General features: G+C 36.1%; 2 long non-coding RNA genes across 2 annotated transcripts in view; both read left to right on the top strand.

The window, feature by feature from the left end:
* Window positions 1–1,753, top strand: part of LOC309661915 — a 550,870-nt gene extending 549,117 nt beyond the window's left edge. The window contains exon 2 of the long non-coding RNA XR_014264366.1: window positions 992–1,753. This is a non-coding gene — a long non-coding RNA (uncharacterized lncRNA). The remainder of the gene's footprint in view (window positions 1–991) is intronic.
* The window catches only part of LOC309661923, an 865,375-nt gene that overhangs the window by 630,167 nt on the left and 208,346 nt on the right, over window positions 1–26,862 (top strand). The gene's annotated exons all lie outside the window — the stretch shown is intronic.

The raw sequence follows: 26,862 nt of genomic DNA, 5'->3' as shown, positions 1-26,862 counted from the left end.
AAATAACAAAAACCAAACCAAACAAAAAACTAGTGCCTCTGACACTATTATGTGACTGATCAAGTGACCTTCTTTTTTTTTTAACAACAGGCTATTTCTTTTTCTTACATTGGGCAATAGGAACTTCCCATTCGGTATAATTGTCAATTATATTAAGCAGTCCGCTAAAAGATCATGATGTCTTAATCATTATCACCGTCATTATTATCAAAAGATTCCAGATCAAAACTGGCTGCTGGACAATCATTGACAGGAAGACCCTGGACTTCACCAAGGAGGATACCCCACGTCCAAGGACAGAGGAGAAGCCACAGTGAGACGGTAGGAGGGGCGCAATCAGAGTAAAATCAAATCCCATAACTGCTGGGTGGGTGACTCACAGACTGGCGAACACTTATACCACAGAAGTCCACCCACTGGAGTGAAGGTTCTGAGCCCCACGTCAGGCTTCCCAACCTGGGGGTCCGGCTACGGGAGGAGGAATTCCTAGAGAATCAGGCCTTGAAGCCTAGTGGGAATTGATTGCAGGACTTTGACAGGACTGGGGGAAACAGAGACCCCACTCTTGGAGGGCACACACAAAGTAATGTGTGCATCGGGACCCAGGGGAAGGAGCAGTGACCCTGGGGGAGACTGAACCAGACCTACCTCCTGGTGTTGGGGGGTCTCCTGCAGAGGCGAGTGGTGGCTCTGTTTCACCGTGGGGATAAGGACACTGGCAGCCGAGGTTCTGGGAAGTTCTCCTTGGCGTGAGCCCTCCCAGAGTCTGCCATTAACCCCACCAAAGAGCACGGGTAAGCTCCAGTGTTGGGTTGCCTCAGGCAAAACAACCAACAGGGAGGGAACCCAGCCCCACCCATCAACAGTCAAGTGGATTAAGGTTTTACTGAGCTCTGACCGCCACAGCAACAGGGAGGGAACCCAGCCCCACGCATCAACAATCAAGTGGATTAAGGTTTTACTGAGCTCTGACCGCCACAGCAACAGTCAGATCTACCCACCACCAGAGCCTCCCATCAAGCCTCTTAGATAGCCTCAACCACCAGAGGGCAGACAACAGAAGCAAGAAAAACTACAATCCTGCAGCCTGTGGACCAAAAACCACAGTTACAGAAAGATAGAGAAGATGAAAAGGCAGAGGGCTATGTACCAGATGAAGGAACAAGAAAACACCCCAGAAAAACAACTAAATGAAGTGGAGATAGGCAACCTTCCAGAGAAAGAATTCAGAATAATGATAGTGAAGATGATCCAGGACCTCGGAATAAGAATGGAGGCAAAGATTGAGAAGATGCAAGAAATGATTAACAAAGACCTAGAAGAATTAAAGAACAAACAAACAGAGATGACCAATACAATAACTGAAATGAAAACTACACTAGAAGGAATCAATAGCAGAATAACTGAGGCAGAAGAACGGATAAGTGACCTGGAAGACAGAATGGTGGAATTCACTGCTGCGGAACAGACTAAAGAAAAAAGAATGAAAAGAAATGAAGACAGCCTAAGAGACCTCTGGGACAACATTAAACGCAACAACATTCGCATTATAGGGGTCCCAGAAGGAGAAGAGAGAGAGAAAGGACCAGAGAAAATATTTGAAGAGATTATAGTCGAAAACTTCCCTAACATGGGAAAGGAAATAGCCACCCAAGTCCAGGAAGCGCAGAGAGTCCCATACAGAATAAACCCAAGGAGAAACACGCCGAGACACATAGTAATCAAAGTGGCAAAAATTAAAGACAAAGAAAAATTATTGAAAGCAGCAAGGGAAAAACGACAAATAACATACAAGGGAACTCCCATAAGGTTAACAGCTGATTTCTCAGCAGAAACTCTGCAAGCCAGAAGGGAATGGCATGATATACTTAAAGTGATGAAAGGGAAGAACCTACAACCAAGATTACTATACCCGGCAAGGATCTCATTTAGATTTGATGGAGAAATCAAAAGCTTTACAGACAAGCAAAAGCTAAGAGAATTCAGCACCACCAAACCAGCTCTACAACAAATGCTAAAGGAACTTCTCTAAGTGGGAAACACAAGAGAAGAAAAGGACCTACAAAAACAAACCCAAAACAATTAAGAAAATGGTCATAGGAACATACATATCGATAATTACCTTAAACGTGAATGGATTAAACGCCCCAACCAAAAGACATAGACTGGCTGAATGGATACAAAAACAAGACCCATATATATGCTGTCTACAAGAGACCCACTTTAGACCTAGGGACACATACAGACTGAAAGTGAGGGGATGGAAAAAGATATTCCATGCAAATGGAAATCAAAAGAAAGCTGGAGTAGCTATACTCATATCAGATAAAATAGACTTGAAAATAAAGAATGTTACAAGAGACAAGGAAGGACACTACATAATGATCCAGGGATCAATCCAAGAAGAAGATATAACAATTATAAATATATATGCACCCAACATAGGAGCACCTCAATACATAAGGCAACTGCTAACAGCTATAAAAGAGGAAATCGACAGTAACACAATAATAGTGGGGGACTTTAACACTTCACTTACACCAATGGACAGATCATCCAAAATGAAAATAAATAAGGAAACAGAAGCTTTAAATGACACAATAGACCAGATAGATTTAATTGATATATATAGGACATTCCATCCAAAAAAAGCAGATTACACGTTCTTCTCAAGTGCGCACGGAACATTCTCCAGGATAGATCACATCTTGGGTCACAAATCAAGCCTCAGTAAATTTAAGAAAATTGAAATCATACCAAGCATCTTTTCTGACCACAACGCTATGAGATTAGAAATGAATTACAGGGAAAAAAACGTAAAAAAGACAAACACATGGAGGCTAAACAATACGTTACTAAATAACCAAGAGATCACTGAAGAAATCAAAGAGGAAATCAAAAAATACCTAGAGACAAATGACAATGAAAACACGACGACCCAAAACCTATGGGATGCAGCAAAAGCGGTTCTAAGAGGGAAGTTTATAGCTATACAAGCCTACCTAAAGAAACAAGAAAAATCTCAAGTAAACAATCTAACCTTACACCTAAAGAAACTAGAGAAAGGAGAACAAACAAAACCCAAAGTTAGCAGAAGGAAAGAAATCATAAAGATCAGAGCAGAAATAAATGAAATAGAAACAAAGAAAACAATAGCAAAGATCAATAAAACTAAAAGTTGGTTCTTTGAGAAGATAAACAAAATTGATAAGCCATTAGCCAGACTCATCAAGAAAAAGAGGGAGAGGACTCAAATCAATAAAATCAGAAATGAAAAAGGAGAAGTTACAACAGACACCGCAGAAATACAGAACATCCTAAGAGACTACTATAAGCAACTTTATGCCAATAAAATGGACAACCTGGAAGAAATGGACAAATTCTTAGAAAGGTATAACCTTCCAAGACTGAATCAGGAGGAAACAGAAAATATGAACAGACCAATCACAAGTAATGAAATTGAAACTGTGATTAAAAATCTTCCAACAAACAAAAGTCCAGGACCAGATGGCTTCACAGGTGAATTCTATCAAACATTTAGAGAAGAGCTAACACCCATCCTTCTCAAACTCTTCCAAAAAATTGCAGAGGAAGGAACACTCCCAAACTCATTCTATGAAGCCACCATCACCCTGATACCAAAACCAGACAAAGACACTACAAAAAAAGAAAATTACAGACCAATATCACTGATGAATATAGATGCAAAAATCCTCAACAAAATACTAGCAAACAGAATCCAACAACACATTAAAAGGATCATACACCACGACCAAGTGGGATTTATCCCAGGGATGCAAGGATTCTTCAATATACGCAAATCAATCAATGTGATACACCATATTAACAAATTGAAGAATAAAAACCATATGATCATCTCAATAGATGCAGAAAAAGCTTTTGACAAAATTCAACACCCATTCCTGATAAAAACTCTCCAGCAAATGGGCATAGAGGGAACCTACCTCAACATAATAAAGGCCATATATGACAAACCCACAGCAAACATCATTCTCAATGGTGAAAAACTGAAAGCATTTCCTCTAAGATCAGGAACGAGACAAGGATGTCCACTCTCACCACTACTATTCAACATAGTTCTGGAAGTCCTAGCCACGGCAATCAGAGAAGAAAAAGAAATAAAAGGAATACAAATTGGAAAAGAGGAAGTAAAACTGTCACTGTTTGCGGATGACATGATACTATACATAGAGAATCCTAAAACTGCCACCAGAAAACTGCTAGAGCTAATTAATGAATATGGTAAAGTTGCAGGATACAAAATTAATGCACAGAAATCTCTTGCATTCCTATACACTAATGATGAAAAATCTGAAAGAGAAATTATGGAAACACTCCCATTTACCATTGCAACAAAAAGAATAAAATACCTAGGAATAAACCTACCTAGGGAGACAAAAGACCTGTATGCAGAAAACTCTAAGACACTGATGAAAGAAATTAAAGATGATACCAACAGATGGAGAGATATACCATGTTCTTGGATTGGAAGAATCAACATTGTGAAAATGAGTATACTACCCAAAGCAATCTACAGATTCAATGCAATCCCTATCAAATTACCAATGGCATTTTTTACGGAGCTAGAACAAATCATCTTAAAATTTGTATGGAGACACAAAAGACCCCGAATAGCCAAAGCAGTCTTGAGGCAAAAAAATGGAGCTGGAGGAATCAGACTCCCTGACTTCAGACTATACTACAAAGCTACAGTAATCTAGACAATATGGTACTGGCACAAAAACAGAAACATAGATCAATGGAACAAGATAGAAAGCCCAGAGATTAACCCACGCACCTATGGTCAACTAATCTATGACAAAGGAGGCAAAGATATACAATGGAGAAAAGACAGTCTCTTCAATAAGTGGTGCTGGGAAAACTGGACAGCTACATGTAAAAGAATGAAATTAGAATACTCCCTAACACCATACACAAAAATAAACTCAAAATGGATTAGAGACCTAAATATAAGACTGGACACTATAAAACTCTTAGAGGAAAACATAGGAAGAACACTCTTTGACATAAATCACAGCAAGATCTTTTTTGATCCACCTCCTAGAGTAATGGAAATAAAAACAAAAATAAACAAGTGGGACCTAATGAAACTTCAAAGCTTTTGCACAGCAAAGGAATCCATAAACAAGACGAAAAGACAACCCTCAGAATGGGAGAAAATATTTGCAAACGAATCAACGGACAAAGGATTAATCTCCAAAATATATAAACAGCTCATTCAGCTCAATATCAAAGAAACAAACACCCTAATCCAAAAATGGGCAGAAGACCTAAATAGACATTTCTCCAAAGAAGACATACAGACGGCCACGAAGCACATGAAAAGATGCTCAACATCACTAATTATTAGAGAAATGCAAATCAAAACTACAATGAGGTATCACCTCACTCCTGTTAGAATGGGCATCATCAGAAAATCTACAAACAACAAATGCTGGAGAGGGTGTGGAGAAAAGGGAACCCTCTTGCACTGTTGGTGGGAATGTAAATTGATACAGCCACTATGGAGAACAATATGGAGGTTCCTTAAAAAACTAAAAATAGAATTACCATATGACCCAGCAATCCCACTACTGGGCATATACCCAGAGAAAACCGTAATTCAAAAAGACACATGCACCCGAATGTTCATTGCAGCACTATTTACAATAGCCAGGTCATGGAAGCAACCTAAATGCCCATCAACAGACGAATGGATAAAGAAGGTGTGGTACATATATACAATGGAATATTACTCAGCCATAAAAAGGAACGAAATTGAGTCATTTGTTGAGACGTGGATGGATCTAGAGACTGTCATACAGAGTGAAGTAAGTCAGAAAGAGATAAACAAATATCGTATATTAATGCATGTATGTGGAACCTAGAAAAATGGTACAGATGAGCCAGTTTGCAGGGCAGAAGTTGAGACACAGATGTAGAGAATGGACACATGGACACCAAGGGGGGAAAACTGCAGTGAGGTGAGGTGGGGATGGTGGTGTGCTGAATTGGGCGATTGGGATTGACATGTATACGCTGATGTGTATAAAATTGATGCCTAATAAGACCCTGCAGTATAAAAAAACAAACAAAACAACTAATACTAAACTTTCATTGGGTTATTTGTATGGAAATATGTTAATATAAATGTTTCAGACATTACATGAAATTTCTAAAAATCTTATATTTGTATTTGTATGGAAATATGTTAATATAAATGTTTCAGACGTTACATGAAATTTCTAAAAATCTTATATTTGTATTTGTATGGAAATATGTATGGAAATATGTTAATATAAATGTTTCAGACATTACATGAAATTTCTAAAAATCTTATATGTTCTGGTATAATGTTATAAGTCATAATCCTAGTTATTACTTTAAAATGTATATCTCAGAAATAACTAATTTTCTTGTCAACTGCAAAAAAAAAAAAAAAAAAAGATTCCAAAAAATATTTAATGTACTAGACTCTATCAAACTTAAAAGAATTGAGGCTAAATGTAATCTTTATGTTAAAGGAATTTGGTTTTCTTCCATCTCTTGTTGGTTCCTGAGGCTTACATAAACATGGCTATTCTAAGAAATTGTTTCTACTAATGTGAGGTTGAATGGGTTAGGTAGAACAAATAAAGTTCTGGAGGGACTCTAGCAAAGAAACCCCCCCATTCCATTTGAGTAAATAAATTTCTGCTTTTTATGATAGAAATAATACCTTGTAATGTTAACTAACACTTTATTTATTCACCTGAATAAAAGCCTATTGGCTAATTTAAATGTAGATAGTCAAAATCATTAAAACTGAGGATTTAATCAGAATATTGTTTTATGATTTTAGTTTCTATAAAAGGACTCATAAATGAACAGGTCATCTGATTACCAACACCCTCCCCAGCAAGCCCCCTTTGAAACTGACAAGAGAATTAAAATTATCCTTCTAATGAAATTTAGTAAGGAAAATAAAATAAAAGTATAGGCATAACCAATAGTTATTTACTATACAAATATGAAAGGATGATAGACTCAGGAATTGACTGCTTGTTCCTTATTGATCCATACAGAATTATGAAACAGGGTCCTTGAAAATAACTTACAAATTTCTTTTCAAGCTGACTCTTTTCAACATTCTGTCACATTTTACCCAATCTAGAACAAACAAATCTGACATTTTAATTAAAAGAAAAACTGGAATAATATATTTTTTTTACTTAATTGAGTCAATTAAATATCTAGAAGTGTTAACTCTGTTTCAGAAGATCCAAGGATATCCTATGTAAAATATAAAGTGATGACCTGAGAATTAATTGACTGAACATGCTATTTCCTTATCAAGCTAAACTGTAGAACCCTTAATAAATACCATTTTTTTTTTAACCTATTCTATACTTTTTAAAACCTATATTCTATCCTTTACATTTAACTGCCTCTGAATTATATTTCCTTGAAATTTTATCAAGAAAGGAATATTGAACCAGTGTGATGCTGCACTACAGACCTCCTGGTTGAACAAGTATAATACTTTCTGTCCCTATCTATCATTGTCAAATATCCACAGATCCATTATTGACTCTGCTTAAGAAGACTCCCTCTGAAATGGAGTACATGCCATAAACTTATCCCATAAAGCAATCTTAGTATCAAAATGAGTAATAAATATAAATTTTATTATCATAATAATTTGTACTTACCTAATATGTTACTTATTTAATTCAATGAGAATGCTGAATAGTAAACAACCACAGTCTCAATGGTACACGATGATAAACATTGATTTAGCTCACACACCTGTATAGTGCATCTGGTTTAGCTGGGCTCACTTACGAATCTGCAGTCATCTGCTGAAGGTCTTGTAGATAGCTCTGTGGATCCTGGCTCACACACAAGCGTGGGCGGTCAGCTGGCTGACTGTTGATATAGGATGGTCTCAGCAGGGATGGTTTTGGGCACTTGGATCAGTCATTCCTTTCTCTCTAGCTTTAGCATGCAAGCCTGGGTTGTTCTCACATTAATTGCAGAGCAGGAGGAACAAAAGGACAAGCTCAATCACTCAAGTGCTTTCCAATGAATGCTTCTGTCAGATTTACTAACATCCATTAGCCAAATCACAAGGTTGAACCACATGGCTGGACCAAATCATATCACATGGCCACCCATCTGAGTGGGAGGGCACTGTGTGGTGAATGGTTTTATGTGCTACTCAGATTCCCCTGGAATGAAGGACAAGCTATCTCAGTTGATGTGAATGTTACTGGAAGGCATTCCTCAAATTTTAGCTCAGTTTGGGAATTGCCTTGACTGAAGAGAACCACCTCACCAAAGATCATGCTTCCTTCCTGGGGCAGCTCTATTCAGTGATTAGTTGACACGAGAGTGTTAAAACCTGGCTCTTTTACCCCAGCCGTAAAGTGTTCTAAATAGTAATTCCATTTTCCCATTTCCCTGTAGGGTCAGCTGTAGCTTCCATAGGGGCTGAATTGCAATTTAACTTCTCCTTCTGTCCAATCCTGCTTCCTTCCATTCCATTCCACTAGTATTGAGCCCAAGGTCATTCCCTAATGCACTTACTGCCACTAATCTCCACCTCAGAATCTATATCCCAGGGAATCTAACTTGTAGCACACTTCAAAATTACATGAGAAAGGGCACAGCTCCAGGGAAAGAAGGTAAATTGAAGTTATAAACACCATCAACTTAGCAAAACTTTCTAGTATAACAATCTAACAATGTAAGATTCAATCATCCTTAAAATAGTAATCACAGAAAAGATATTTTTCTCCTAATCATCCTTCCTTTTCCCAATTCTCTTTTGGTACTGATTAATATTCTTGTCACCCAGTATAATAGCTAACCTGTATTCACATTATCTTGTTTTTTCTTCTTGGTCATGTTACTGTCTTTGTTAGAATGTCTTGTTTATGTTGATTTGCCTGTCAAAGTTTAACTCTTTATTCAAATTTGAATTCAAATCTTACTTTTGACTTGGTACCTCTCCTGATTATTCCCAGTAAGAACTAATCAGATCCCTCCCAGCATATTATATCTCACTTTTTGAACTTACCATGTCATACTTGATAATTTACAATTATGCCTCACCTTCTATTGAGATCCTCAAGAGTAATAATTCTATCATAGTCACCTTTTTTCCCCTTAGGTCATCTAGCAAGGTGACTTAGCACAGTTTCTTTTTTAATGTAAAAATCTGAATGATACAGGAAAAGCCATGTGTTACTCACTGTCTTCCATTAAACTTTCACATATGGAAATACGTATCAGCAAACATAAAATTTAACAACTCTTTCTACAAAGAAAATGCACGATTTTTCACAGGAAAAACATATCAAATGTAAACAATAAAGAAAACTTCAGCAGCACTCAAGATATAGAAAGTGAACAGATATTTTGATCTCTTATTTATTGGCCTGTAGAGTTATATATACATCACGACACACACACACAATATATATATATATATAAATATAGTATATATATATATATATATATATATATATATAGTTTTAAGTGTACCCAGGATGTGTTTTAATCAGATATAGTAAGACATGCAGATATAGAAATGACTATCATGAAATAAAAAGTTTTCACTCACAGTTTCCTAGAAATAGGAGGCACTGCATGCTACTCAAGGTCACAAATAGAAGGAGCAGGGTGGGCAGGAGTCAGAGGGAGTGAGAGGAAAACATGGGCAAGGGCCTTTATTATGGTTTCTGTTGGGAGGACTGGATGAAGCAGGGAAAACGGTCTAAAAAGATTGGCTACGTTGAATAATTTTAGTGGGCTCCAGGGTATATGGTCTGTCCCTACCTGACCCTATGATTAGGGCAGGGGAATTGTGATTCAGAGTGTAAAAACCCAATAAAGGAGGTGGTTGGGGGTGTGAGCTCTGGATTGGTTGGCTTACATATAGGCACCCTCCCAGGTGAGTTGTTTACCATTCTAGGAATTGGTTAGTCCTAGAGGAGGCAGTCCCTCCAGGCTCAGCAAAACCCCAAAATGTCAAAGCATCAAAAAAAAAAAAAGGAAAGAAAAAAGTTAATACATACAGAAACACAGACATATGCAATTTTTTTTTGTACTCTTCTTTTCTGGACCACATGGGACATATTTTTACAACTCCACCATTATGTTAATGCATAGACTGTTCTCAAGAAATATTTTCATTTTGTATTATTTATTCAAACCAATGCAAAAAACCTATGCAAGCTGTTTACACAATCTACATTCCCCCCAGAAATCATTCTAAACAAGAAGCTATTCTCCTCATTAATAGCTAATATACATAAACTTGTTGCCCTTTGGCTTATTTTGTTGATTTATTTTATAATCAATCGCAGCCCACAAAATAACTTACTTGACAAGTCAATAGTTATATAACAGTTTTTTCCTTCACTACTCATGTCTCACAAACTCTCCATACTCTTAACACAAGAGCAGACAAATTTATTTTGCTTCTTTTAAACTCCAAAGTATATTTCATTATTTCAGTTACTCATCTGTTTTCAATTCCTTAAGAGTTTCACCATATAAACAAGTCAATATTTCACCAATTCTTTTTATTAAAAAACAATATTATCATTGGGATTTAGCAACTATAAATCCTAACTATTTGTGCTCTTATATGGAATGGTATAGAGTGCAAAGCATATGGTTTTTAGGTTGGGATGCTAGAATATATGTCAAATCCATCTTGGGGCATTTGATATCATAGGCATCTTAAAATCATTAACATTAAAAGTGCAATATTATCAATACATTTCTGTATGTAGAGGATATCAGTGAAAATGGTATAGTAAAAGCCTCCAAAAATTCTCTTCTCCATAAAAGCAAAGAGAACATTTGTGAAAATCATCAGAATAAACATTTTCAGAACTCTGAAAATTATTCTAAGCCTTGCAGCAATCTGGAGAGCATTAATGCAACATAAACAGCTGAATCTCAGCAAAAAACATGAATTTTATGGCACTATAACTTGCTCTATTCCCATCCCCCAGCAGCTTCTCAATAGCCTTGAAAACAAACATATCAAAATCAAGGTAAAGATCAACAGCTTTGCAGTAACTGGAGAAGGCAAAATGAAGTAGAAGCTCCCCAACAGCCCTATTCTTAGAGAATTGTCATTATTTGACTTGTTTGTCTTGTTTCCTTGGAAGATTCCACTTGCAAGAGTCTCTTTATTTGACCTGACACTGAGCTCATCCAATATGAATAGTCTTTGGCCCCAAGTTGTCAAAAACAAATAGAGGCAATTGTTTAACTTCACAGCTGCCAAGTAATAGTTGGGCAAACAATATTTAAACCAAAAAGCTTAAAAGGAAAAATTGGAGAATGAGATAAACTCTGATACATACCTAGGAATCTAGAAAGCTACACACATGGGTAGGGCAATGCACATGTCATGAGCTTTACTGAGCTCCCCTCTGGCTGACCTTGAGGCTCTATATATTGAAAGAAATAAAGACTAAGGCACCAGTTTCAACTGCCTGGCTGAGTGTTGAAGGTATGCCTTAACTCAAACTCAGAAACTCTCCCAGAAGACTGAGAGACTTATTGGTTCCAGGTGTTTATGGAAATCTCTACTCAATCATTAGTGAACCATTAAAATATTGGTTTAATAGTTTAAATAACTGAAGAGAGATTTAAGTGGTTACATATGAAAAAGAATACAGACTTTGTAGAATTGGTTCATAAAAGTCTCTAAAAAAATACAATAAAAAGAAACCCTGCAGAGGAGAAATAATCAGATTTTCAAAGTTGATACATAATATTATTCATTGTGTTCAGTTTTCAAAACAAGTATTATAAGACATGCAAAGAAACAAGAATGTATGGGAAAGTAAGGAAGGGAATCAGTAAAATGTCCTGAGTAAGCCAACATGTTGAACTCACTAGACAAAGAATTCCAATCAGAATTTCAATATTTGAAATTAGTTAAAAGAACTAAAGGAAATGATGAATGAAAAATAACGGAAGGTATGAGAATAATGTTTCACCAAACACAGACTATCAATAAAGATACATAAATTACAAAAAAGAACCAAATATAATTGTGCAGTTGAAAATTACCATATATGAGATGAAAAATTCATTATGGGGCTCTACAGAAGATTTGAGCAAGCAGAATTAAGAATATGCAAATTTAAAAATAGTTCAATTCACTGCAGAAATACAAAGGATCATGAGAGATTACTACAAGCAACTATATGCCAATAAAATGGACAACCTGGAAGAAATGGACAAATTCTTAGAAAAGCACAACATTCTGAGATGAGACTGAACCAGGAAGAAATAGAAAATATAAACAGACCAATCACAAGCACTGAAATTGAAACTGTGATTAAAAATCTTCCAGCAAACAAAAGCCCAGGACCAGATGGCTTCACAGGCAAATTCTATCAAACATTTAGAGAAGAGCTAACACCTATACTTCTCAAACTCTTCCAAAATATAGCAGAGGGAGGAACACTCCCAAACTCATTCCACAAGGCCACCATCACCCTTACACCAAAACCAGACAAAGATGTCACAAAGAAAGAAAACTACAGGCCAATATCACTGATGAACATAGATGCAAAAATTCTCAACAAAATACTAGCAAACAGAATCCAACAGCACATTAAAAGGATCATACACCATGATCAAGTGGGGTTTATCCCAGGAATGCAAGAATTCTTCACTGTACACAAATCAATCAATGTGATACACCATATTAACAAACTGAAGGATAAAAAGCATATGATCATCTCAATAGATGAAGAAAAAGCTTTTGACAAAATTCAACACCGATTTATGATAAAACCCTCCAGAAAGTAGGCATACAGGGAAATTACTTCAACAATAAAGGCCATATATGACAAACCCACAGCCAACACTGTTCTCAATGGTGAAAAACAGAAACCATTTCCACTAAGATCAGGAACAAGACAAGGTTGCCCAATCTCACCACTATTCTTCAACACAGTTTTGGAAGTTTTAGCCATGGAAATCAGAGAAGAAAAAGAAATAAAAGGAATCCAAATCGGAAAAGAAGCAGTGAAGCTGTCACTGTTTGCAGATGACAAGATACTATACATAGAGAATCCTAAAGATGCTACCAGTAAACTACTAGAGCTAATCAACGAATTTGGTAAAATAGTGATATACAAAACTAATGCACAGAAATCTCTTGCATTCCTACACACTAATGATGAAAAATTTAAAATAGAAATTAAGGAAACACTCCCATTTACCACTGCAACAAAAACAATAAAATATCTAGGAATAAACCTACCTCAGGAGACAAAAGACCTCTATGCAGCAAACTATAAAACACTGAAGAAAGAAATTAAAGATGATACGAACAGAAGGAGAGACATACCATATTCTTGGATTGGAAGACTCAACATTGTTAAAATGACTATACTACCCAAAGCAATCTACAGATTTAATGCAATCCCTATCAAGCTACCAATGAAATTTGTCACAGAACTAGAACAAAAAATTTCACAATTTGTATGGAAACACAAAAGACCCCGAATAGCCAAAGCAATCTTGAGAAGAAAAACAGAGCTGGAGGAAACAGGCTCCCTAACTTCAGACTATACTACAAAGCTACAGTAATCAAGACAGTATGGTACTGGCACAAAACCAGAAATATAGATCAATGGAACAAGATAGAAAGCTCAGAGATAAACCCATGCACATATGGTCACCTTATTTTTGATAAAGGAGACAAGAATATACAGTGCAGAAAAGACAGCCTCTTCAATAAATGGTGCTTGGAAAACTGAACAGCTACATGTAAAACAATGAAATTGGAACACTCCCTAACACCATACACAAAAATATACTCAAAATGGATTAAAGACCTAAATGTAAGGCCAGACATTATAAAACTCTTCGAGGAAAACATAGGCAGAACATTCTATGACATAAATCACAGCAAGATCCTTTTTGACCCACCTCCTAGAGAAATGGAAATAAAAACAAAAATAAACAAATGGGACCTAATGAAACTTAAAAGCTTTTGCACAGCAAAAGAAACCATAAACAAGATGAAAAGACAGCCCTCAGAATGGGAGAAAAGATTTGCAAATGAAGCAACTGACAAAGGATTAATTCCCCAAATTTACAAGCACCTCATGAAGCTCAATATCAAAAAAACAAACAACCCAATCCAAAACTGGGCAGAAAACCTAAATAGACATTTCTCCAAAGAAGATATACAGATTGCCAACAAACATGAAAGAATGCTCAACATCATTAATAATTAGAGAAATGCAAATCAAAACTACAATGAGGTATCACCTCACACCAGTCTGAATGGCCATCATCAAAAAATCTCAAAGAATAAATGCTGGAGAGGGTGTGGAGAAAAGGGAACACTCTTGCACTGTTGGTGGGAATGTAAATTGATACAGCCACTATGGAGAACAGTATGGAGGTTCCTTAAAAAACTAAAAGTAGAACTACCATATGACCCAGCAATGCCTCTACTGGGCATATACCCTGAAAAAACCATAATTCAAAAAGAGTTATGTACCACATTGTTCACTGCAGCTCTATTTACAATGGCCAGGACATGGAAGCAACCTAAATGTCCACTGACAGATGAATGGATAAAGAAGATGTGGCACATATATACAATGGAATATTACTCAGCCATAAAAAGAAACGAAATTGAGTTATCTGTAGTGAGATGGATGGACATAGATTTTGTCATACAGAGTGAATTAAGTCAGAAAGAGAAAAACAAATACTGTATGCTAACACATATATAGGGAATCTAAAAAAGAAAACAAAAGGTCATAAGAACCTAGGGGCAGGATGTGAATAAAGACATAGACCTACTAGAGAATGGACTTGAGGACATCGGGAGGGGAAGGGTAAGCTGGGACAAAGTGAGAGAGCGGCATGGACATATATACACTACCAAATGTAAAATCGATAGCTAGTGGGAAGCAGCTGCACAGCACAGGGAGATCAGCTCGGTGCTTTGTGACCAGCTAGAGGGGTGGGATAGGGAGGGTGGGAGGGAGGGAGATGCAAGAGGAAAGAGATATGGGGATATATGTATATGTATAACTGATTCACTTTGTTGTAAACCAGAAACTAACACACCATTGTAAAGCAATTATATTCCAATAAAGATGTTAAAAATAAATAAATAAAATAAAATAAATAAAATAAAAAATAGGTCAGTTGACACTACATAATGATAAAGGGATCACCCCAAGAAGCAGATATAACAATTGTAAATATTTAAGAACCCTACATAGGAGCACCTCAATACTAAAGGCAACGGTTAACAGCCATAAAATGGGAAATCAACAGTACCACAATAATAATGGGGGACTTTAACACTCCACTTACACCAATGGATAGATCATCCAGAAAGAAAATTAAGAAGGAAACACAAACCTTAAATGACACATTAGACCAGATAGACTTACTTGAGAGTTCTAGGACATTCCATCTGAAAGCAGCAGAATACGCTTTCTTCTCAAGTGCAAATGGAACATTCTCCAGGATAGATCACATCCTGGTTCACAGATCAAACCTTGGTAAGCTTAAGAAAATTGAAATCCTATCGAGCATCTTTTCTGACCACAATGCTATGAGATAAGAAATTAATTACAGGAAAAAAACCTGTAAAATACATAAACACATGGAGGCTAAAAAATATGCTACTAAATAACCAAGTGACCACTGAAGAAATCAAAGAGGAAACCAAAAATTACCTAGAAACAAATGATAACAAAAACACAATGACCCAAAGACTACGTGCTGTAGCAAAAGCAGTTCTAAGAGGGATGTTTATAGCAATACGATTCTATCTCAGGAAACAAGAAAAATCTCAAATAAACAATGTAACCCTACACAAAAATCAACTAGAGAAAGAAGAACAAACAAAACCCAAAGTTAGCAGAAGGAAAGAAATTATAAAAATCAGAGCAGAAATAAATGAAATAGAAAAGAAGAAAACAATAGCAAAGACCAATAAAACTAAAAACTGGTTCTTGAGAAGATAAACAAAACTGGTAAACCTTTAACCAGACTCATCAAGAAAAAAAAAGGGAGAGGACTCAAATCAATAAAATTAGAAATGAAAAAGGAGAAGTTATAACTGACACCACAGAAATGCAAAGGATCATAAGAGACTACTGCAAGCAACTATATGCCAACAAAATGGACAACCTGGAGGAAATGGACAAATTCTTAGAAAAGTAAAACCTTCTAAGACTGAACCAGGAAGAAATAGAAAATATGAACAGACCAATCACAAGCAATGAAATTGAAACTGTGACCAAAAATCTTCTAACAAACAGAAGTCCAGGGCCAGATGGTTTCACAGGTGTATTTTATCAACATTTAGAGAAGAGCTAACACCTATCCTTCTCAAACTCTTCCAAAAAATTGCAGAGGGAGGAACATTCTCAAGCTCATTCTCTGAGGCCACCATCACCCTGATACCAAAACCAGAAAAAGATATCCCCCTAAAAAAAGAAAATTGCAGGCCAAGATAACTGATGAAAATAGAGGCAAAAATCATCAGCAAAATACTAGCAAACAGAATCCAACAACACATTAGAAGGATCATACACCATGATTAAGTGAGACTTATCCCAGGGTTGCAAGGATTTGTCAATATGCCCAAATCAATTGGTGTGATACACCACATTAACAAATTGAAGAATAAAAACCATACGATCATCTCAATAGATGCAGAAAACACTTTTGACAAAATTCAACACCATTTATGATAAAACCTCTCCAGAAAGTGGGCATAAAGTGAAACTACCTCAACAAAATAAAGGCCAAATATGACAAACTCACTGCAAACATCATTCTCAATGGTGAAAAACTGAAAGCATTTCCTCTAAGATCACGAACAAGACAAGGATGTCCACTCTCACCACTATTATTCAACATAGTTTTGGAAGTCCAAGCCACAGCAATCAGATAATAAAAAGAAATGAAAGGAATCCAAATTGGAAAAGAAGAAGTAAAACTGTCAATGTTTGCAGATGACATGATACTATGAATAGAAAATCCTAAAGATGCCACCAGAAAACTACTAGAGCTAATCAATGAATTTAGTAAAGTTGCAGGATACAAAATTAATACACAGAAATCTCTTGCATTCTGATACACTAAAAGGAAAGATCTGAAAGAGAAATTAAGGAAACAATCCCATTTACCATTGCAACAAAAAGAATAAAATACTTGGAATAAATCTACCTAAGGAGGCAAAAGACCTGTACTCAGAAAACTATAAGATACTGATGAAAGAAATCAAAGACAACATGAACAGATGGAGAGATATACCATGTTCTCGGATTGGAAGGATCAATATTGTGAAAATGACTCTACTACCCAAAGCAATCTACAGATTCCATGCAATCCCTGTCAAATTACCAATGGCATTTTTCACAGAACTAGAACAAAAAATTTACAATTTGTATGGAAACACAGAAGACCCAGAATAGCCAAAGCAATCTTGAGAAAGAAAAACAGAGTTGGAGGAATCAGGCTCCTTGACTTCAGATTATAGTACGAAGCTACAGTAATCAAGACAATATGGTACTGGCACAAATACAAAAATATAGATCAATAGAACAGGATAGAAAGCCCAGAGATAAACCCATTCACCTATGGTCACCTAATCTATGACAAAGGAGGCAAGAATATACAATGGGGAAAAGACAATCTCTTCAACAAGTGATGCTGGGAAAACCAGACAGCTACATGTAAAAGAATGAAATTAGAACACTCCCTAACACCATAGACAAAAATAAACTCCAAATAGAGTAAAGACCTAAATGTAAGACCAGACACTATAAAATTCTTAGAAGAAAACATAGGCAGAACATACTTTGACATAAACCACAGCAAGATCTTTTTTGACCCACCAACTCTTAGAGTGATGAATATAAAAACAAAAATAAACAAATGGGACCTAATTAAACTTAAAAGCTTTTGCACAACAAAGGAAACCATAAACAAACCAAAAACAACCTTCAGAATGAGAGAAAATATTTGCAAACAAAGCAACTGACAAGGGATTAATCTCCAAAATATACAAACAGCTCATGCAGCTCAATATAAAAAAAACAAACAACCCAATCAAAAAACGGGCAGAAGACCTAAATAGACATTTCTCCAAAGAAGACATACATATGCCCATGAGGTACATGAAAAGATGCTCAACATCACTAATTATTAGAGAAATGCAAATCAAAACTACAATGAGTAAGGTATCACCTCACACCAATCAGAATGGCCATCATCAAAAAATCCACAAACAGTAAATGGTGGAGATGGTGTGGAGAAAAGGGCACCTTCTTACACTGTTGGTGGGAATGTAAATTGATACAGCCACTATGAAGAACAATATGGAGGTTCCTTAAAAACTAAAAATAGAGCTACCATATGACCTAGCAATCCCACTCCTGGGCATATACCCAGAAAAAACCATAATTCCAAAAGACACATGCACCCAAATATTCAATGCAGAACTATTTACAATAGCCAGGGCATGGAAGCAACCTAAATGTCCATCAAGAGAGGAATGGATAAAGAAGATGTGGTACATATATCCAATGGAATATACTCAACCATAAAAAGGAACGAAACTGGGTCATTTGTAGAGCTGTGGATGGACCTAGAGAGTGTCATACAGAGTGAAGTAAATCAGAAAGAGTATAACAAATATTGTATATTAACTCAGATATGTGGAATCTAGAAAAATGGTATAGATCATCTTATTTGTTGCAATTCAGAAATAAAGACACAAAAGTAGAGAACAAATGTTTGGATACCAAGGTGGAAAGGAGAAGTGGGAGGAATTGGGAGATTGGGATTGACATATATACACTCTTGATACTATGTATAAAATAGATAAGTAATGAGAACATACTGCATAGCACAGCGAACTCTACTTAATGCACTGTGGTGACCTAAATGGGAAGGAGATCAAATAAAGAGTGGATATACATATACATATATGTGTATGTATAGCTGATTCATCTTACTGTACAACAGAAACTAACACAACATTGGAAAGCAAATATACTCCATTAAAAATTAATTAAACTAATTAAAAAAATAAAAATAGGTCAATTGAGATTATTCAGTCTGAGAAACAGAAAGTAATAAGAATGAAAATAAATGAACAGAATCTCAGAGAAATGTGGGCAAGCATTATGTGTACCAACAAATGCATAATCAGGAAAGGGGTGAGAAAAAATGGCTGAAAAAATACTCATGCAAATGATGGCCAAAAATTTGACAGATATTTTGAAAAACACTGATATTCCCATCCAAGGAGTTCAACGGAATCCAAGCAGGATACACACAAAGAGATTCACACCTAGACACACCATAATCAAACTGTTCAAAGCCAGTGCCAAAGACAGAATCTTGAAAGCAATTAGAAAGAAGTAACTCTTCACGTATAAAGGAGCCTCAACAAGATTAATAGCTGATTTCTCAACAGAAAACATGAAGGTCATGATAAAGTGGGTTGATATATTCAAAGTGTTGGAAAGAAAAAGACTGACAAAAAAGAATTCAATATCCATCAGAACCATCCTTCAAAATTAAAGGAGAAATTATGACATTCCAAGATTTAAAAAAATGAAATAAAACTGAGAGAACTGTCACTAGCAAACCTGTACTACAAGAAATGGTAAAGAGAATCCCTCAGGACAAATGTATGGACACCAAGGGGGGAAAGTGGCGGCGGGGGGTGATGGTGGTGGTGGGATGAATTGGGAGATTGGGATTGACATATATACACTAATATATATAAAATAGATAACTAATAAGAACCTGTTGCATAAAAAAATAAATAAAATAAAATTCAAAAAAAAAAATAGACATCAAAGTTTACAAACTAAAATAAAAAGATAAAATGAAAGGACACCCAATGATAAACTCATATGAATTTATATAAAAAAATAAAGAGCACCAGTTTTGATAACTACTTAAACATAAAATACAGGGTAAATATATTTTTGGGTGTGGATTTTTTCTCCTACCAGATTTAAAAGACATCTGGATAAAGCAGCAAATATTAGTCTATGTTGTTGGGCATACAATGTATAAAGATGTAATTGTATGACTACAAAAGCACCAAGAACAGAGAATGGAATATTGCTACATAGAGGCAAATTTTTTGTACACTATAGAGATAATTTGATATTAATCCAAACCCTAGATTATTATAAATGAAGATTTAATTGTAATCCTTAGAGCAATCACAATGAAAGTAACTAAATATATAAAACATGTATGTATATATGAATATAAAAATGACAATGGTTAAAATGCTACATTAGAGAATATTTAACACAAAAGAAGGCAATGAAAGAGGAAGAGAGGAAAAAATAAGACTTAGGACATATTGAAATCAAATGGCAAAATGACCAGAAATACAAATTTATGCTGATTAATGTATAGGTTAAAAGGTCAGAGAACTTAGAAGAAATATAATTAGATAATTGGTAACAAGGAGATCTGGAGAAAAGATATGTGGATAGACCTCTTCAAACAGCCAGAGACTACGAAGATGTTTTTGTCCCATTTTGTCCAATTTGAATGCTCCCCGGAGAGCAGCCTCCACAGAGGAAGACTGTAATCATCAGATGGACAAGAATAAAGGACAAAAATTCAAAAGTAAAAGGACAAATAACCCAATTTTTAAAATGATAAAGGAATGAACAGACATTTCTCCAGAGAAAATATACAGATGGCTAATAAGCACAGGAAAATGTATGCAACATCATTAATCATTAAGGAAACACAAATCATAACCTTAGGAGACACTACTTCACAGCACTATATTGGTTATAATAAAAAGGCAGACAATAACAAGTGCTGGCAAGAATAATGAGAGACTGGAATCTTCATATATTGCTGGTGGGGCTGTAAAATAATGCAGCCACTTTAGAAAATATTTTGGTAGTTCCTTAAAGTTAATCACAGAAGTATCGTATGACCCAGAAATTCTGTCTCACGGAACTAAAAAAGTGTGTTCACATAAGAATGTATACACAAATGTTCATTAAATCATTATTCATAATAGCTAAAAAGTAGAAACAGCTCAAATGTCCATCAGCTATTGAATGGATAAAGAAAATACAGTATTTATACAATGGAAACATTTTGTATAATAGCCATAAAGTCAAATTTATACAAACTACCTCATTTATTTCTGTATAAAAATCTAGCTATTTCTCTTGAGTTAATGGTTATATATAAGACTCAATATAATTTTTTCCTACTAAAATTACAGGCCTTCATAGACAGATAGATTATACAATAAGTGTACTTGTATTTATACACATAATTCTGCTTTATTTATCAGTGAATGTGCTTTTATGTTAGATTATTAAGCAAGATATGGACTTTTTTTTCATTTTTGATTGATTGGTTTGAATAATATACTGAGCAAAATCATTATGGAAAGATTTGGTGTTCATTTAATTAATGTATAGAATTTAAAAATAAAATACTACTCCAAGGTTTTTAATTAAAACTTCCTCCATGTCAATCTTATTTCCCAACACTGTAAATTGTTTCCTTAGGTATCTACCACCAAATTCTTTATTTTTATACTACTTCTTGATACCTAATGTTAGGATTATTTAATGACTTTCATTTATAAACAATAAAGTTTTAGGTTTAATTTTTTCACACCCATGCTCATGCATACTTTATTCATATCCTCAAATATCATTATACATCACATTTTGTTTAATTTAATATTTGTTTTACATCATTATGATTATGTTATTATTTTTCATAGATGAACCCTGTACTAAACTATGATATTTCTTCCATTCTTGAATAATTGTTTTTGTAGCTAATAATTGCCTTGTTTTCATTTGCTTAGATTTCTCAGTACTCAAGTTTCCCCAAACAAAATTATAAATCTCTTCTAATATGGTTAACCACATCAGGGAATCTATTATTCTATTTTTTATCTTGGAGATATCCTTCTAGGAGTCCTCTGTCCTTCAGCTCTTACACATACTGATTACTTTATAGGCCTGCTAGAAATCTGCCAGCTTCACAACGGACATCCTCAGACATTCCTTCAGCATCATTCTGGAAAATTCTTTAATTATCCTCCTGTATTTGATCCCTATTTCTGTTTAATTTATATCTTTGTATCTAAGAGTACATGAGAGACAAATATTTTGAGATCTTCCAGCTCTGAAAATATTTATATTCTACCTTACTTCTATTTGTTAATTTATCAGGCTTTATTAGCTTGTTAGGGCTGACTTAACAAAGTACTAAAGTTGAGTGGCTTAAACAAGAAAAATTTATCGTTTCATAGTTTTGAAGGACAAAAGTCCAATAACAGGTACTGGCTGGGTTGCTTCCCTCTGAGGTCTATAAGAAAGAATTCTTTCCATGTCTCTCCCCTACTTCTGGTGGTCGTTGGCAATGTTTGGTGTGGCTTGCCTTGTAGAAGCATCATCCTGAGCTCTACCTTTATCTTCATGCAGTGTTCTCCCTGTGTTTGTGTTTGTGTATAAATTTCCCTCTTTTATAAAGGCATCAGTCATATTAGATTAGATGCTTACCCTTCTCCAGTTATGACTTCATCTCAATTTAACTAGTTGCATCCTAAATAGTACTTTTTTACAAATAAAGTATTGGGAGCTAGGACCTCAACATCTGAATTTTGAGGTGACCCAATTCAACCTAAAACACAGACCATGCAATTTTTGTTTGTAAATAATTTTACTTCAGATAATTGAAGGCATCTTTTTATCATATCCTATATTTTAATATTGTTGTTGAAAAGTTTAATGATATTTTGGTTCCTGAGAACTTGTGTGTGTACAATGTTTTTTCCTCTCCTTTCTCTTCTGATTTTTCTTTATTTCCTGGTGTTCTGAAATTTTCCAGTGGCATGTGCTGATGTAAGTGTTCATTATTCTATGAATGAAGTCTCTAAATTAGCCCATTCAATCTGTGTATCAGTCAATGTTCAATCACAGAAGCAGAACGAGTAGGAGAGGGATATGTGCATATATACACACATATACATATGTATATACATGTATATGTATATAAAGAGATCTATTCAACTGAGGAACCTAAGTCAAAAATCCACTGGGAAGCTAGTCACAAAAGGAAGATCATAAACTGTCATCCATGGGAGAAATTTCTTCTCTCCTTTGCTGCTTAGGTCAGTGCCACTTAAATTATCCAAGATAATCTCTCTTAAAGTTATCTGACTAAGGGCTTTACTTACATTTCTAGATTACTCCTTGAATAACTGGGACTAAATGGAGCCTAGACAAGCTGAACATCAAAAAGTCTATCACAATCTGTAAACAGAATTCTATTGGTTTTGAGGAATTGTGTGAAATATTTATTCTGCAAAGTTCTTTTCAATATTTCTTTATTCTATTTCTTTCCTTTTGGAACTATTATGAGACAGCTTTTTGGAACGCTTGGTTTGATCTCTACATTTTATAAATTCTATTTTCCATCTTTTGACTTTTGGTTCTATTTTCTACACTAGCCTTTCAAGTTATCTTTTACTCTCTTAGCAATGTTTTTTTAAAAAGTGTATCTTGTCCTTACTGCACAATATTTTAATTACTTGTTCTCTAAATTTTCCTGTCATAGTTCCTCAGGTGCACTAACTTGTCTAATCACTCTAAGGTTATTCTCTCTATATATCATATATCAATATTAATAAATACATATGAGATATGTGTAGGAATATTCATATATATTCACATAATATATATAATTATATTCTTCTACTTGTGTGGTCTCTTTTTCCACTAATTTTTTTTAACATAAGCTTTGTTTCTCTGACTTCTACATTGGAGGCTTTTCTTAATCTCAGGATGCTTGAATTTTTGCTGATATTTAAGGAGATACACAAAATAGATTAAGATATTTATGTTTGTATGTACCAAAAGTGTCTACTATTTAATCTCCATCACACCTAAGAGCTAGGGATCCTACCATTTCACTGGCAACCACCCGTCCCCATGGTGTCTTTATTTCTAGAGTTTTTTCCTTAGGCCAGTCAATTTTCCTAAGAAAAGAATTCTTCAATCTTCTTCCTGGAAGGATATCAGCCTGGCTAACAATATGCTTTAAGTCTAGTGGGCAAGGAAACCAGGAGGTCTCCCTCCATTTTATCTCTGTATTCATTATAGTGCTTTACTTCTGACAGCTTATATCCCTGACCAGGTTTCTAATTTCTCTGTTTCAAGCTTTTTAGAAATAACTCCCTATATTCTATCAGAGTACAGATGGAGAAATTAACTCTTGATGTGGGGAGGGAAAGAGGACAGTAGTGTCTAACTTCTTATTGTGACGATATTTAACCAATTCACTTTTGTCAAGTTTATCCCTTCAGTCTCACTTTAAGAAGTATTATACTTGTTGACTGCAATTGCTAGATCTTCCTAAGACTCTGTGATTTGAATTCTTATAAGATTCCCACCACTTCCAAACTGACACTCTTAGATTTCAGCTTTTCTACTTTGGTAAGTAAAGTACTGATAATCTTTTGCTTCCTTCCTAAAAAATGTTATTGATATTACTGATATACTTCTTTTTGTATTCTCCTTGACCCTACATGTTTAAATATTTTTTCTTAATTATATTGTTTTGTGAGTCTTTAAGAGCTATTAGAAACAAACTCTTGTGTTCACTTCTCCAAATTTAAACAGACAAGGCATTTATTTGGGTTGTATTTTCTAATCCAATTTCATGAGATTTGTATTTTAGCCAGATATTTATTTTCCTAATTGTGCTGCATGTGCCATTAGCACATGACATGAAATCACCTGCTGACAGGGACTGCATGAGCTGTTTACCACCTCTGCTGACTCTGTGTTCCCAGCTGATATGGTTAAAGAGCAGTTCTAGGGCTGCAGCAGAACATTTCTGAGGTAGTGTACAGCATTGTCTAACTCTTTTGCAGATATTGATGTAACATGGGTCGTTGAATGGTGTAATTTCCACTGTACAGTTGCTATTGATCTCTTCCAGTGAGTCAATATGTGCTTGGTTTATTCTGAAGCCATTTAGACAATTGAGGATGCCCAGAGATTTCACAAATTCTGTCCTTTGGTCTACTAATAATGTGCAAAAGAACAATGTTTAATATTCTATACTCTCTTTAACTGTCAAGACTAGGTAGTGGAATTCTCTGGTTAGAATCATAAATCAAAATTAAGATTGAATGCCATGTGGTCTTCCCTATTGCTGCTACTCATGCAACCGCAGAGCGGCTATTAGGAATGAGGCTCTGAAGCAAGACTACAAATGTTACAATTCTGACTCTGTCCCCTACAGCATGTGGTATTGGTACTGGGCTAGTATCCTCATCTCTCTGGCTTTAATTACTTCATCTGTAGAATGCAAATAGTAATAATAGTAATGATAATAATAATACCTTCTTCCTGTTGTTAAAATAAATGATTATATGTTGATTAAATTATGCTCTTGTGACATGGTAAATCTCATTGTTATTATTATTAAATGGGAAAAGAGTTCAAAAGCTGATAGGCAGCTGCAGAAAATTTCAAGATTGACTGTTATGTGGAAGGACAGCCATATTTCTCTCTCCTCTGCTCTGGTCTTGTCAAGCCTTTCAAATTTCTAAACATTTACTCCAATAATATTGGAAATTCTTCACATAATATGGAGGGGACTGTTTTCAGATAGATTGTTGAAAGGCAGTCAATGTTTTTTGTTCCTTTGGGAGCAGAGAAGACAGGAGAGCGGGAGAAGAAAGAGTAGTGACTTCTAATAGCAACTCCATTCTTTGTTATAGCGTAGGCCCTTTAAAGCGCACATGCAAAACTGAACAATACGATACACAGCCCGAAGTGTTGCCTGCCGGTACTCGTCAGGCCGCCCTGGCAGCCCCCAGAGTTTGTCTGTATTCTGCGGGCCGGGCCTGGGTCAACCTCACTCACCTCTGGGTCCCCTGAGCCAGGACTCAGGCCGCTGGAAAGTTCTGGTCCTCGCCCCTGTTTTCAGATGAGCAGTGAGGAGGCGCCGTCCTCCCGGGATGGGATGTCTGAGGTCGGCAGGTGAAGAAATCGCTCCGGGCGCAGTGAGGGTCAGGGCAGCGCTCACCCAGTCTGCCTTGTCGGGAGCTTGGGGCTGTCCGGCCCTCTCAGGCCCACACCTCGCCGGCCTGCGGAACCTGCGAGGGGCCGTGGGGAGGACTGCGAAGAAGCGGTGAGCACAGGAGTGCCTGGTGGCCAGCGTGCAGGTAGGCCAGCGGGTGCACGGGCAGGGTTTACGGTTCTAGGGCGCGCAGGTACTGGTTTCCCAGTGGAGCCTGGGCCCTCGATGCCCAGCTCCTCAGAGGGTAAGCGCTGGGCCTGCGCCCTGCGGCGGGGGCGGGGGCGGGGTCAGATGTGGAGCTGGCTGCCCCGCCCCTGGGAAGGCGCCTCTTGGGCGGCTTCAGGCTTAGCCAGACGTTCAGACCGCCCCCCTGTGCCACGCACAGGCTCCTGGTGTCCTGAGCACCGGGGTCGGAGAAGTTGGGAAAGCAGAATCTTAATTGTTTGGGAAAGTTGGGGGGTAAAAGAAAGGAAGATATAGTCACTCAGATTGTTATGGAGAAAAATACTACTCTGCACCCCAACCCCAGGCAAATAGTTTTGTAGAATGACCAGGATCAGAGAGCTGATAGCAAAGAGGCAAATTACCCACAAAATTACCCGCAGTTACTCAGCATCTGTTCATGTTACTTCTTTTAATCACATCACTTTTTTCTCTTCATATTCAAGATGGCATGCAGTAACGGCATCATTTTTCCATTTAAAACAATGCAAGGAT

The sequence above is a fragment of the Balaenoptera physalus genome, assembly GCF_965194825.1.
Source record: "Balaenoptera physalus genome assembly, chromosome: 5".
NCBI lineage: Eukaryota > Metazoa > Chordata > Mammalia > Artiodactyla > Balaenopteridae > Balaenoptera > Balaenoptera physalus.
The sequence above is the reverse complement of the archived record's forward strand: the minus strand, read 5'-3'. Positions and strand labels throughout refer to the sequence as shown.